Here is a 14,571-nt window from a genome sequence, read left to right on the forward strand (position 1 = left end):
AAAAAACAGTTTTAAAATTTTTATTAATATTCATGATGCTTTAGATGAATGTCATGTGTATTCTCTTCCGTAAGTACTGATTTATCCATAAATTGATCTCATTTTTTTATTTGTTTGGATATATATTTCAACATTAATTCATGCGCAAGATGTCTCTTTCTGTGATACGTTATTTGTTAGGATACTACCAAGGGCCTTATTTGCTTAAAAATGCCAACTCTTGTTAACGGTGAACATATTTGACCATATATCCATCTAATTATTTTTCAATAAGAATACATACAATCACATCTCATAGCTAGTTTTGCCCGTAGCAATTACGTTCTCACACAATTGACTGAATGGATGCAGAACATCAATCGTGGTAATTTTTTATAAAAAGAAAGAAAGAAATTAAGAAACTCGTTTTCCCAATCTTCGATCAAACATCATCAGTCTCTGCAATATTTGATGATACGCATTTGATAAATATTCTTGACCAAAAGCATATCGATCACCAACTGTTGTTTTTATTTTGCATTAATTTCATGCATTATCCTCTAACAATAACATGAATGATTCGTCAGTACGTAAACCGTCGTACGTAATACAGGAAATGAATGTATGCGCATTTTTATTATCCGAAGGAATTAAATGCCTCTGCATAAATAATGGGGTATGTTAATTCCCTATAGCTATTTGATCACAGCGGGCAGCCATACGTACGTATGAACTGAAGAATAACAAGTCATCATATATATATATATATATACTAGTTTTTACACACGTGCAATGCACGTGATTTAATACCATGATTAAGTATTTTTGACAGTTTGTGCTTATTTTTTTCTTTAAACTCTTACATCCCAATTATTTTTTTTATGTTTGTTTAAATGGGATACACCCAATTTAAATTTTCATGTTGATATTTGAATTGACAAAAAACAAATATAATTTAAAAATAATTTAAATTTTCATATTATTTTTGATCAATATGAAACTAAGCTTTATTTGAGAAAGTATAGCAATGCAAAGTGAAAAATATTAAAATAGTGTTATACAAAGAAGGTGAATATTTAAAATCAATATGGCAAAATGATTGATTTAAAGTATGTTAAAACGATGCAAAAGAGAATATGAAGTTTATTCCTAATCATTGATAGACTTCATAAAAAAAATATAAATTAAAGATTAATGCTAACTCTGGTATACTTTTATATGATAAAAACATCTACATAGGAATATAAAAGTACTAAAAAAATTTTATGAAACTCCCTTCTAAAGATTCCTAATTTCACTCAAAATAATTAAACTATTCTATAAAATATTTAGAAAATATTATTTTTTATTTCTTCTATTTTATTTTTTAATGAGTTAAGATCAATCCTTCTTCAGGTTTATCATTTATCATTTCTCGGGTAATTCTAGAGTATTGTCTTCATCATCTACATCAATTATGACATCAGGCTAATTTTGTATTTTTTATGCTATTATCTTTCCTGGGCTCGTTAATTTTTTATCATCTCATTTAACTTTACAAAGAAGTCAAATGTACTTATGATGTTCAACACAAACTGCTCAAAATATAGACTTTGATTATTTTTTTCTATTTCAATGAGAATAAATATTAATTTCATATATATATATAAAATTATTTGTGTTCCTAATTTATTACTTAAATAAATTAGAAGCTATCTCTTTATTTTCCTCTAAAATGAATTCTTCTGATGTGTATCCAATAAGAATTTTTGTTATTTCAATAATATTACCTTTGCTCTATCCCTGTCATTTTCCATAAAGATCTAAACTAAATACCTGCATTATTCATTACCAATTTCTCTTAGATTATAATATTAATATTTAATTTGAAGAACACAGTATGGAATTTATGAATACTTACTAATTTTTCTTATGTCTTCCATGGAGATTTTTTCTTTGATTAGGATAAAGTTATTAAATTATTTTTTAATGTAACTCATTCAGTGCTTCATTAATAGATATGTCTTATGTTAATGCCAATTCAAGTGATTCATTGACGTTTTCTGAATTTTAGATTTATTTCCATCACTTTCCCATTTGCAATGGAAATAACTCAATTCTTTTAAAGTTATCTCTAAATATTCTAATAGTTTCTCCATATGTAATTCCTTGTATTCTTTTACCCTATAAATATTATTAACGTCAAAGATTAAAGTTTCTAAATTAAAATCAATTAATGCTAAGGTATAATATTATAGTGTTTTATCATTTCTATGGATTTAAACATCTATCAATTAATGTTACGAATGTATTTTGGCTACCCCAACTTATTACTAAAATTATATGAAATTACTTTAATTTATATAGTGCCGATAATTTTTAATCTATAATATTTTTAAAAATTTTATCCATTAACCGGATGTTTTTAATCAATTCTTATTGTTTTTGTTTACCAGTATCAACTTAGACTATTCTTAGATGCTGAAAATGGATAGTAAATCCCTAAATTAGAAATTTTAATATATATATATATATATATATATATATATATGAAAAATACCAAACAATTACACTTTTTTTTGCCAAGTTTTAAAATTTTAGCCCATTTTTGTGGTTTTAAACTTTGAGGGTGTGATTTGTAATTTTTAAAATTTTGAAAGAGTTTTTAAAAAAAATTACTTTTAAGTTTGGTAGTTGTAAATTATATGTTTCATATGTTGGTGGTAATTTTTTAAATGTTAGTATATTTCTTGTAACTCTAAAATTTTAAGGGTGTCTTTTGTAATTATTAAAATTATAGATTAATTTTAAAAAATATTAAATTTCAGCGGTCTACCAATCGACGAATTTGATGTGCGCTAGTTAAAAATTTTGAAAATTTAGAGTTTTTTTTACAATTTTTAAATTTTGAAGGAGTTTTTTAAAAATTTTGAGGTTAATTTCGGCAAATTTTAATTTTTCAGGTGTCTAAGGGTAATATCTTGAATTCATCTTATGTTATTTACAAATTTTAGAACTTTAGGGTGGCTTTTTATAATTTGAACTTTTGAAGGTGTTTCTATAATTTTTGAGATATTGAGGGTGTTAATTAAAAAATTTAAATTTAAATGTCAAAAATTTTAGGTGTATCATGGTAATCATTTCTATGGATTCAAACTATAAAGGGGTATATTTGTCTAAAAAAGATTTTCGGAACTCGTGCTTTTAAAAGGAGTATGATATGATATATAGTTAACTTCTTCACATGTTAATATTCTAGCTTGAATGTTGACCAAATCTCTGGGCGATGTCTCGAAGACTACAAAAGCGTCTCTTGTGAAATTAGGTCCCATTAACGTAAGCCAAATTTCACGGGACCCTTGTGACTCGAACTCCAAGCTTAATTTCACTACTTTTCCTTCTTTTTTCTCCCTTTTCCCCTTGACGGCACATGTATTTGAACACCGATTCCGATCATCTCTAATATCAAACGTACCCGACGGACCAGTATTTAATTAATTAATTATGTCCACTAACGATATATATAGACGGTGATTATGACTTTTTTTTCCCTTTTAAGTACGGGTCTCGGATTATAAGTACGTGTTAGATTTAGACTATAGTATAATCACACACTAGGTAATCATTGATTGTTTAAAAAGTGGTGGTTTGTTCACTACTTATTTTTATAGTAGAAAGGATCCAAGTTCATTTGAACTCTTGATCTGATATTAATGGAGAAGGTAGCATATATACACATGCCAAGAGAATTTATAATGCGCTTTGAGTTCAAACGATTTGGAGGACAAATAAGGACATTCTTGTGATGAAAATCATAGGATAGATCAATGTGAAAAGACCATGCATAAATAATTGAGCATATGGGTACTATTTAATTTTTGTGATTTCAAATTATTGTGGGAAATCGAGAATCTTCATGAAATTAAGGTATCCATATATCATTATGGAAAAAAAAAAAAAGAAAAAGAAAAAAAAAGGGAGTGGGAGGGAGCAAGGAAATGCATGTGCGAATATAGTTGCCAGCATGTGCACGTATTTGACTCTTGATTCATTGCATCAACACTAGCTCAAGAAAGTAAGATATATTTGACCAAGCTAGTGTACACTACCTAAAACTAACACACCTCAAGCTCAAGAGATTGCTAGCTCGATATAACGTAGATCATTGACATGTGCATATATAATTCATCATGTCATTTGTATTAGTAATTCTGTATCAAAAATATCTTCATGAAAAAATTCGATCCATTGGTCTTTTTTTATTTATTTATGTAAGAGCATGGAATAGAAAAGGATGAAATTTAAAATGAATATCTACTCAAGGATGAGATAATCAAGGACGTACGATACTGGATACTTGATATGCTCATGTTAATTATGTGCAAATGTATGCTTGTAGTTAATTAAATATGTTAATTAAACTTAGTTTTGTAGAATTACAGGCCAATATATTTCCACAAAAGTTATCTGCTATATCTTGTTTAATTGTGGTATAATAATTGTCAATTTATCTAGACATATATTAATTTTCCTTTTCGTATTTTTTTCATGAAAATTTTAATATATAATCTTATGGATTAATTTCCAGCAGAAAAGAAATTTAGCAAAAAGAGAAAACATGAAAGGCTTCTCTAGGGTTTCTAAGTCTAATCTCTATTCTATACTGATAATTATATGCAAATAAAATGAATACACGAAGTAACCAAGAACCAAGATCTTAAGAAGAATACCATCCTCTAACAAAGTAACAATTAATAGTGTAAAATTTGCCTGCTTATTTCTAAAGTTGCCATAACATGGAATTTGTTTATCTAAAATACAAAAATAATATTCCTAGTAATAATATTACCGAAAAATATTAAAAGGGAGCTCATAGGGATCAAACTAGCTGACGAAGAATTCATGCAAATAAATTTTTGTTAAGCATAAGTTTGGTTACCTTGCATGAAGGCTCACAATTAATAAGCACTGAATATTGCATGATGATAATCGTAGAATGAGTAGAGGAGGGATCCAAAGAGATTGCATGATTCTTTCCCTTACATATTTGATCAATAGAGAAGAATCAATGCGATCCCTTTGGATGCTTCCTCAATCCATAAGCACATCTCTCTCTCTCTCTCTCTCTCTCTCTCTCTCTCTCTCTCTCTCTCTCTCTCTTTTTTTTGCAAGAATACACTGTCTATGAAATCCTAACATATAGAAGGAGATTAATGCATTCTACAAGAAAACTCAATTTTAAGGACAATATTGTCCCCTTTTAGACTTCTCTCTCAATGTTACTAGTGATAGATGCCCTAATTTGAAGCATAATTACCACTAAGCACTCTTGAGTAAAAATGATTACATGTCATGCAAGATTAATTACTAATTAGTATATATACACCTTACTTCCTTATACTCCTTAACTAGTATATATGCTTAAAATATCTACATCAAATACTATATAAAAAGGCTGGCTATTTAAGGCACATCTGTCGAAAATTCCATTTGTAGACTAACCTTCGGAAAACTACACCTAAAAGAAATTGGTATAGTATATCAACAGTGCTTGTGGAAATAGATATTTCAGTACTATATATGCAAAAATACTTATTCTCGGTAAAGATTTCAACTAATAAAGATGTTATTAATCTAAATTAGTTATGTTTTCACCCACCTTTTGTTTATTTTTCTAAACTATTTTATGTCAGTAAATAACAATATTCCCATTAATTTATGTGTGTACGTGTATATAATCTGAAAGCTATTATACCTTGTTATCTACCAGCTGCGCTATTGGCATAGGTAAATTAAGCATCAGCATATTCACTGTGTGGATATTTTGGTAATTCTGATAGAATTGTTTATTGACATGCCTACACATCAGAACCATGATTAGGGAATTGTATAATTCCACTCCTTTGAGTTTTTATATCCATATGATTCCCCCTAGCTCCTATAACTCTATAGCTATATATTCTCATTAACCAAGTATTATATGTGATTACAGTTGGTTTATCTTTAAGCTATGTGGATCAAAACCTATGGTAATATTCTTTTAAGCCATATAGAATAGAGACACATCGGTGCAATATAGCCTTTACAGGCAAAGCTAATCCATAAGTTATAATTTTTTTTTTTACTTTTTCTTTTTTTTTCCTTCTTTTTATGTTTCTCAGTTTTTGTAAATTTTTTATTTTGAGAAGAGGGTTATTCACTATGCCTACCCTTGACAACCAAGAGCCCATGTGTGCTTAGATGTCCTCAGTTGCTTTAATTAGATGTGAGGTTAGTGGTTTTAGAGCTTTCCATCTCCTGAACCAAAAGCTATATTTTTAAATCAAATACATTAATTTTTTTTTGAGAGAAAAGGATGGATTATCACAAAGATAATCCAGCCAGCTAAATTAACAAAAAAAGGTTGAAGAAAAGTGAAGAAGAAAAATACATCTAAAAATTATTTTAAAAAGTTAGCAAATATCGTTCTCAAATTAGTTGCAGTAATGCGGTAGACATCACATCACAATATTGCCTATTCTAATTTTCTGAACATCAAAATCATATTTATAACCATAAATGCTCTATGTAATTGCACTATTATTTTAAATTTATATGTAGTGAAGCCGCAAATGTGATAGGCAAGACTAAATTAGGAATCTAGAGCCTATTCTCCTTCACATATAGATATAATCCGACGTGTTGCGCATTTTCATTCCAGTAAACCAGATAGACTTAGCCCGGCCCAACTCCAAGCCTGAGGCCAGCCCAATAAGGCAGTTATAAAAAGTTCCACAGGTAACGTCACGGCCTTTTAACTTCCAGACCTCAAGAATATCGAAGCCGGACTAAACCTGTCAAAATATCCTCAAAAAATCTTCATCGGCCAAGAGACCACCGAAATAATCCCACCATTGAAATAAAACTAATAATAAATATTATCTATAATCTAAAAGTGAATATTAATCCAATTAACTTGAGATAAACAATTATTCCTCAACTTGAAATAAAACTCAATCTAAAGGGAAGAATCTCATTATTACAAAGCTTTCAATTATCAACTAAATATCAAAGACTTTATTCAACCTTAGCAATCTGCAAATTTTTTTCCTTGCTCCCTTCTAATAATTTAGAAACCACCAACTCCACCTAATCCCGAGTTTCTGAAAAGAATGAATATAACACAATGAGTTCACAACTCAATAAGTGAATAAATCCATACATTAAACATTGGTTTTGTAAAAACTAAAATACTCTTTTAAAAAAACTAAAATACTTTTACTTGATAAGCAAAATATTAAAATAGTAAAAAAATCATCAATGAGCTCACAAACATGATACAATATATTTAAAATAAAAATTTCATGAGATGGAGAATGAGTAGGGCATGTCTCAATATGATCAACACTTTATATTCCGGTTGGTTCGAGGACAGTGAGACCCAAATTTGGGCTCTTAGCACTAAAATAAAACCCTCATAGTCATAGAGACACATTGATCCCTATTTAGATGACTTACCTATCTCCGATGTATACATGTGTAGGCGTCTAAAAGTGCCTATAGGTATCCACGCACAGCTCGAGACAGAGAGAAAGTGATGAATCCGATGAACACATAAAGCGAAACGGCGAACCGAATAGCCTATGCACTCACCGGCCACCTCCAAGTGGCCCGTGTACTCACCAGCCACCAAATCGGCGAACCAAGTGGCCTGCACATTCATCGGCTACCAAATCGGTGAACCAAGTGGCACGCGTGCTCACCGGCCACCACCAAGTGACCCGCATGCTCATCGGCCACCACCAAGTGGCCCGTACGCTCATCGGCCACCAAAACAGCGTACAGATCAATGGATCAATGAAATACCCGTAACGACAGAACACGTCAAAATCCGGAAGACTAAAAAAGCTGCTGACGGTCGAGTCGCATCGAAACGGCTCGGCCGAACCAGTGGTTTGGCCCATAGCCAGGTCACCAAGGGTGGCTCGACGGCCAAACCACCATTTGATGGCTGGTGCGGACATGAACCGAGCCACCATTTGCTCGTCGGCCTGGGGCTACGGGCAAATAAAAATTGCATTTTAATCGCTCTTATCAGAGAAGTCTAGAACAACACAACTGCCTACCAAACCCTCGCCTGACACATAAGCAGCAAAAATGCGCGGAAAACCGCAGCATATCTCGCAAACCGCCCTAAGGAATTTGGGTGAATGCACGCGCGAGCGAAAGCGAACCGCAAAGCCCTTCCGGCGCTTGGTTCGCCGCATGCGCCCATTTCTCGTCGAGATTAGGCCGATTTTCATACTATTAATTTCGTTCCCAATTCCGCGACTTATTTTACGCGCTTTTCGTTGACAAGCTTGACGCAGCGCCTTATTCTCAGATGCCACTGCCTATAGAGTCTCGCCCTAACACGCGCTTTGAAGATCTGCCCCTGCAGCTCATCAAATCCGCCCTTGCAGACACCAAGCTGCTTTGTCCTTGCCTTGCAGTCCCAAAGATCCGCCTGCGTAGACCCCAACGTCTGGCGCTGTCGCCACCTGAACAGGCTCGGCCTGCCTAGCACCCAGTTCGCCAATGCAGTATCAAATCCGCCTTGCTAGCATCCCAAGCCTGCCTGCCAGATCCCCAGCTCCGTTGCCTGCAGTCTCAATTATCCGCCGTCGCCAGAGACGCCCAAGTCTGCCTTGCGCCACCTGAAGTCTGCCTTGCAGACGCCCAAGATCTTCGCCTGCAATCCAGCCACGAGCTCGCCTGTCCCAGACCCATAGTTCTGCCTGCGTCCCGAACAGTCGCCGTGCCCCAGTACTCAGCTCGCCTGCAAGCTCGCTCTGCCAGGACCTAAGTCTACCTGGCAGTCCTAGCCTTACGGCGCTTGCCGAGATCCCCAGGCTTGCCGCCGACTCGCCAGTACTCTACTGTCACAGCTGCCGCTCCACTTGTAGATTATTGGGAACCTAGTTACATCAGTTCGCTTCAGAATCCCACAAATCATAGTGATCCCGAGGCCCACGTAGCTCGTACCCCTAAGACCGCGTCAAGGCGGAGCCCGCTCACAGTGACGAGTATGCCTCCCGACACTTGGCGCGAAGAGCGGTCGTCAAAGTTCGACCTGAACATCCTCATGAACACATGCAGACTCACCCTCGCGCTGATCTTGGCAGCTCAAAGCAGCCCGGCACCTCCGCCTAGCCACCCGTCGCGAGCTGTCCAAGCCTACTCGAGTACCAGGAACCCGCTTTCCCACCTCTCTCGGCCTGAAGAGAGAAAACACGGTACTCCAGGCCCGTCGAATGACTGCTCACGGTACGAGTGATCGGACAGATGCCAGATCAACCTGCGCGTTCATAAATGCGGCTCACCTCAGTTGTCCAAGTGAGGGGACGAGAGCCGCCGGCGCTCAGTGAGTTGGTCATATCCACTCGAGTATCTGGCAGCCGCTGTCACGCATACGAGGAGGGGCTTTCCCATTCCTAAGTGACGTGATGTAAAACATGGCTCCTTGAATGACCGCTCCTGTTGCAGGTGAACAGCAGGATATCTCTGAACGACGTGTGGTCACATCCCATAATTCAAGGAGCAGTCAAGCTGTCTTCCTCACATGGTCAAATCCCATGAATCAAGGGATGGCCCAGGTCATCCCTTGCCTACTAAAACCCATCTTCAACTAGCATGAAAGGGGGATTGGCCGTTGCATATTCTGCTGGCTAATCTCCCAAAGGTTGAACCTGGACCTTTGCCAAAGGCTCCCTCATTTGAGAACCGAAGCTCCGGCTCCGGCAGCAACTTCGATCGGATCGTCCAAGGGAAGCAGACTCGGCACGAGCACCGAGCGAGGCGTCCTATCGCCACCGAGGAACCCACGTTAAACAAGGAGGGCTTTCCCTCCGCTTCTGTTGTAAACATTTGATTAATTAGTTTGTAATAAGCTGTTCTTATCAATACAAACGAAGTTCCCTATTTTCGGGAGATCAAATTTTCACCCTACAGACTGGGCTCAGGTCAAACCACCATTTGGTGACTGGGACAAGGCCGAGCCACCATTTGGTGGCTGGGCTCAGTTCAAACCACCATTTGGTGGCTGGGACAAGACCGAGCCACCATTTGGTGGCTGGGACATGGCCGAACCACCATTTGGTGGCTGGGCTCAGGTCAAACCACCATTTGGTGGTTGGGCTCAGTTCAAACCACCATTTGGTGGCTGGAATAAGGCCGAGCTACTATTTGGTGGCTGGGACATGGCCGAACCACCATTTGGTGGCTGGGCTCAGGTCAAACCATCATTTGGTGGCTGGGACAAGGCCGAGCCACCATTTGGTGGCTGGGACATGGCCGAGCCACCATTTGGTGGCTGGGCTCAGGCCGAGCCACCATTTGGTGACTGGGATAAGGCCGAGCCACCATTTGGTGGTTAGGCCATGGTCGAGCCACCATTTGGTGGTTAGGCCATTGCCGAGCCACCATTTGGTGGCTAGGCCAAGGCCGAGCCACTGGGTGACGCTTCGGCCAGATTCGATCTAAAAGTGTAATTTTTTGGTTTTCACGGATTCTCTCGAGATTTGTTGGTTCCTGAGCATCTCAACTGATCTGATACTATGGTTAATCAGATCTTAACTGAAGATAAGGAGGAATCCCTCGTTCTTATCCAAATACCCGCTTCCTAAGCTTATAAATACGAGCTCGGGTGCTCATTTCAGGAGGGGAGATCAAGAGGGCGAGGTGCTGCCGGTTTCTCAAGTGCATAGCCACGAATTTCAGAGAGGGTTAGAAGATCTTGGCGATCTCCTGTGCATAAAGAGTGGAGTTCGAGAGATCTGAAACCCGTCTCCTATTCCTCCGGATTTAAGCTTGGTCTTAAATCCCGAGAAGAGCCGTGATTTTGCTTAGTCAAAATCGCCGCTACTGCAATTACTTCCTTCGTGAAGTGAGAGCATTGATTATCCAACTTCTGCTAACCGGATCTGCTTCCTTCGTGAAGTGAGAGCATTGATTATCCAACTTCTGCTAACCGGATCTGATCCGCGGTGGTCCACGTATATTAACGTCCCCGACACAGGCAAAGTTCCCACGCAAGCAGCGGGTGATAAACGTCTGTTGCGCTGTTTTGATAAGAGTTGTAATCTTTATTTTCATTGTGTAAATAAGATCTTATAAAAAGATCGACTTTCTTTCTTTTTTGAACTTATTGTAATGGCTGAAATTGTAATGAGTTCGTCACTAATAAAAATATTAACTTTTGACCCAAACAACATGTATATTAACTTGAGATGGTTATGTTTTTAAGAAACCGAGCAAAGTTTATATAATCAAATACTTTACAAAGAATTGCCAAAGACCAAGCAATATTTGAAACCAACCATATATGCATCTCAACTTACTACTGTTTGTGTCAAAAGTTGCCTTTTCCATTGTTTTCAAAACCTGTTACACCGTTTATCGATTACAAGCTCAAACTGAAAGAAGAGTTGATCTTTTTATAAGATCTCCTTACAACGAAAAATAAAGATTATAACTTTATCAAACAAAACACAGCAATAGTTTATCTCCCACTGCTTTGCGTAGGATCTTTGCCTGTGCCGGGGACGCGTTAGTCCGTGGACCACCGCAGATCAAACCCGATCGACAGTATAATTATGCTCTTGTTTCACGAAGGAAACAATTGCAGAAGCGACAATCACGACCAAGCGAGATTGTGGCTCTTCTCGAGATTAAAACCAAGTTTAATCCGGAGGAAAGAAGGGGAGAGAATCACAAACCTTTCGAAGGGGCTTTCTTTATGAAAGTATTCGCCAAGCTCTGATGATTCTCCTCTGAAATTCGTGGTTAACTGGACAATTTGACAGCACCTCGCCTTCTCAATCTCAGATCCTCTTTAAAGAAGACCCTAGGCTTCTATTTATAGGCTTTTGGAGATGTCTCTTGATGTTTAAACGTCATCTACAGTTTATAACTGTCTAAACGTGTTTAGGGATAACCTCCAAACAGTTAGAGAGGTTCTGGGACGAAAGAATCCTTAAAAATCATCAAAATCTATGTTTGGGGAGGTTTTGTATTCAGTAAGCTAGAGTCCTGGTGGCTCGGAACTATGCGAGTCGCCATTTGGTGGCTCGGAACTATGCGAGTCACCATTTGGTGGCTCGCATAGGTGCGAGTCACCATTTGGTGGCTCGGAACTATGCGAGTCACCATTTGGTGGCTCGGAACTATGCGAGTCACCATTTGGTGGCTCGCATAAGTGTGAGCCACCAATTGGTGACTCGCGCCTACACGGGCCTCCAAGTGGTGTTTCGTTCACTTTTTTGATACTTTGGTGATTTGTAATTCTTCCAGTTCCCTTGTTTTGCGTACACTTTGTCGCTTTGCTGACTTATGCATTCTATTGATCTAATTCATACACTTACTGATGTTGGATAAATTCCCTTGACTTGGATAATAACGTTTATCGTCTTTTCCTTGTCTTGAACTGTGTTTAAGGACCTATAGGCAAATTTTAACGCCTACAACTACTATATGAAAAGACATGATTGCCAACAAAGAAATAAGCATACGCTTGCACCAAAATATCTGCGTGCATCACAAAATACAATCCAACCAACAACTGATATATGAGTGAATCATACAAAATGATATAATCCATTCAGAACAAATCCACATATACTTGATATGATTTTATTTGAAAAATACGCAGCATAAAATGCATAAATTCACCACTTACATTAATTAACTTCATAGACAATCCCTCGCATAGGTGCGAGCCACCAATTGGTGACTCGCGCCTACACGGGCCTCCAAGTGGTGTTTCGTTCACTTTTTTGATACTTTGGTGATTTGTAATTCTTCCAGTTCCCTTGTTTTGCGTACACTTTGTCGCTTTGCTGACTTATGCATTCTATTGATCTAATTCATACACTTACTGATGTTGGATAAATTCCCTTGACTTGGATAATAACGTTTATCGTCTTTTCCTTGTCTTGAACTGTGTTTAAGGACCTATAGGCAAATTTTAACGCCTACAACTACTATATGAAAAGACATGATTGCCAACAAAGAAATAAGCATACGCTTGCACCAAAATATCTGCGTGCATCACAAAATACAATCCAACCAACAACTGATATATGAGTGAATCATACAAAATGATATAATCCATTCAGAACAAATCCACATATACTTGATATGATTTTATTTGAAAAATACGCAGCATAAAATGCATAAATTCACCACTTACATTAATTAACTTCATAGACAATCCAATCCAATTCCCGACGATTCGACAGTGCCTCTAGAATTTCCTAAAGATTTAAATTCAAACAACCGTCAATACAATCCTCCTGTAAACAATTGATACGTTAACAAGCCTATTTAGAAGATCATAATATATTACTAAAATTTAGCAAACTAGTTTCTGTTTTTGCTCGCTACAAAAAAACAAAAGAACCTATAGCTTCCATCTAAAACACAAACAACTAATATTCTATATTAATTCTATAAGTTACCTGCATGCAAGCATCTTTGTTAATTTATCATATAAGATGATATGAGGTATAGGAGTTACAAGAAAACTAAGTGCTGCACTGTACCTATCATTTGACAAAAGTATTGAAAGGTCATGGATTAATAAGCCTTCAGTTTCAAAACACATTGATAAGCAGCGAGCGCCGAGATCCAGTCGATGAAGGGGACAAGTCTTTGTACAGGAGTTTCAAGAAACCACTTGATTAATTAGAATATGCTTTAGCATGCATAAGAATTAAATGTAAAATATGTCAGGCCCATGCATGTTCGATTCACACAAACAAACAATTAACACAAGGCAATTATAATTAATTAAGACTGCTCAACATATGACATATTGACATTATACGTAAATATATCCTCATATCTATATATGTATGATCGATGCTAGAGATAGGATTGAACGCCCTACGTTTTTTCTTTTGTCGCCGTGGAGAAAAGAACGAGAGAGATAAATGAAGAGGCGGCGAGATAAAATTTACACAGGAAAATATTTACACTAAACCCCTCGAGAAAAGTTCTACTACACTATTAGTGTGGCTGTTATCATTATAGCCGTTTAAACCCTCTTGTAATCTAATATTTACAACCAACATTTAGTAGTTTGTATAAACACCAAATTACTCTTTGTAGACCGGAAATTAAGGTTGTTACAGGTAAATGCAGAATTAAGCAACATGTTCCTGCTTTCATTTCATGTTTCAATTTAGAGAAAGGCCCCAAAGTACCTTTTAATAGATGTTTTTGTTAGACTAAACATTGTAAAATGAGATTTTGCCTAGATTGTACTTTGACATGTAAAAGTTATCTGAAAGCAAGTACGTACATAATTGATTTCCTTTCTTGGACAGAATCAGAGTTGCTTTCATTGTACTATATGTGCTCTATTTGGACCAATTAAAATTAATGTGGGTTCATGAGTACTTCTACAGATGATCATGATATTTTCTTTCTCGCTTTAGGAAGAACAACAATATTGCTAATCCTACATAGATAATTTGACACGTATATCGACACAAGTCACAAGCAAAAGGAAAATGACATGTTTTCAGTTAAAATTCTTTAAGGTTAATTAGCTAGTTATTAACTGTCGATGCTAACACTTATTGGAGATACTCG

This window comes from Asparagus officinalis, chromosome 2 (assembly GCF_001876935.1).
Source record: "Asparagus officinalis chromosome 2, Aspof.V1, whole genome shotgun sequence".
Lineage (NCBI taxonomy): Eukaryota > Viridiplantae > Streptophyta > Magnoliopsida > Asparagales > Asparagaceae > Asparagus > Asparagus officinalis.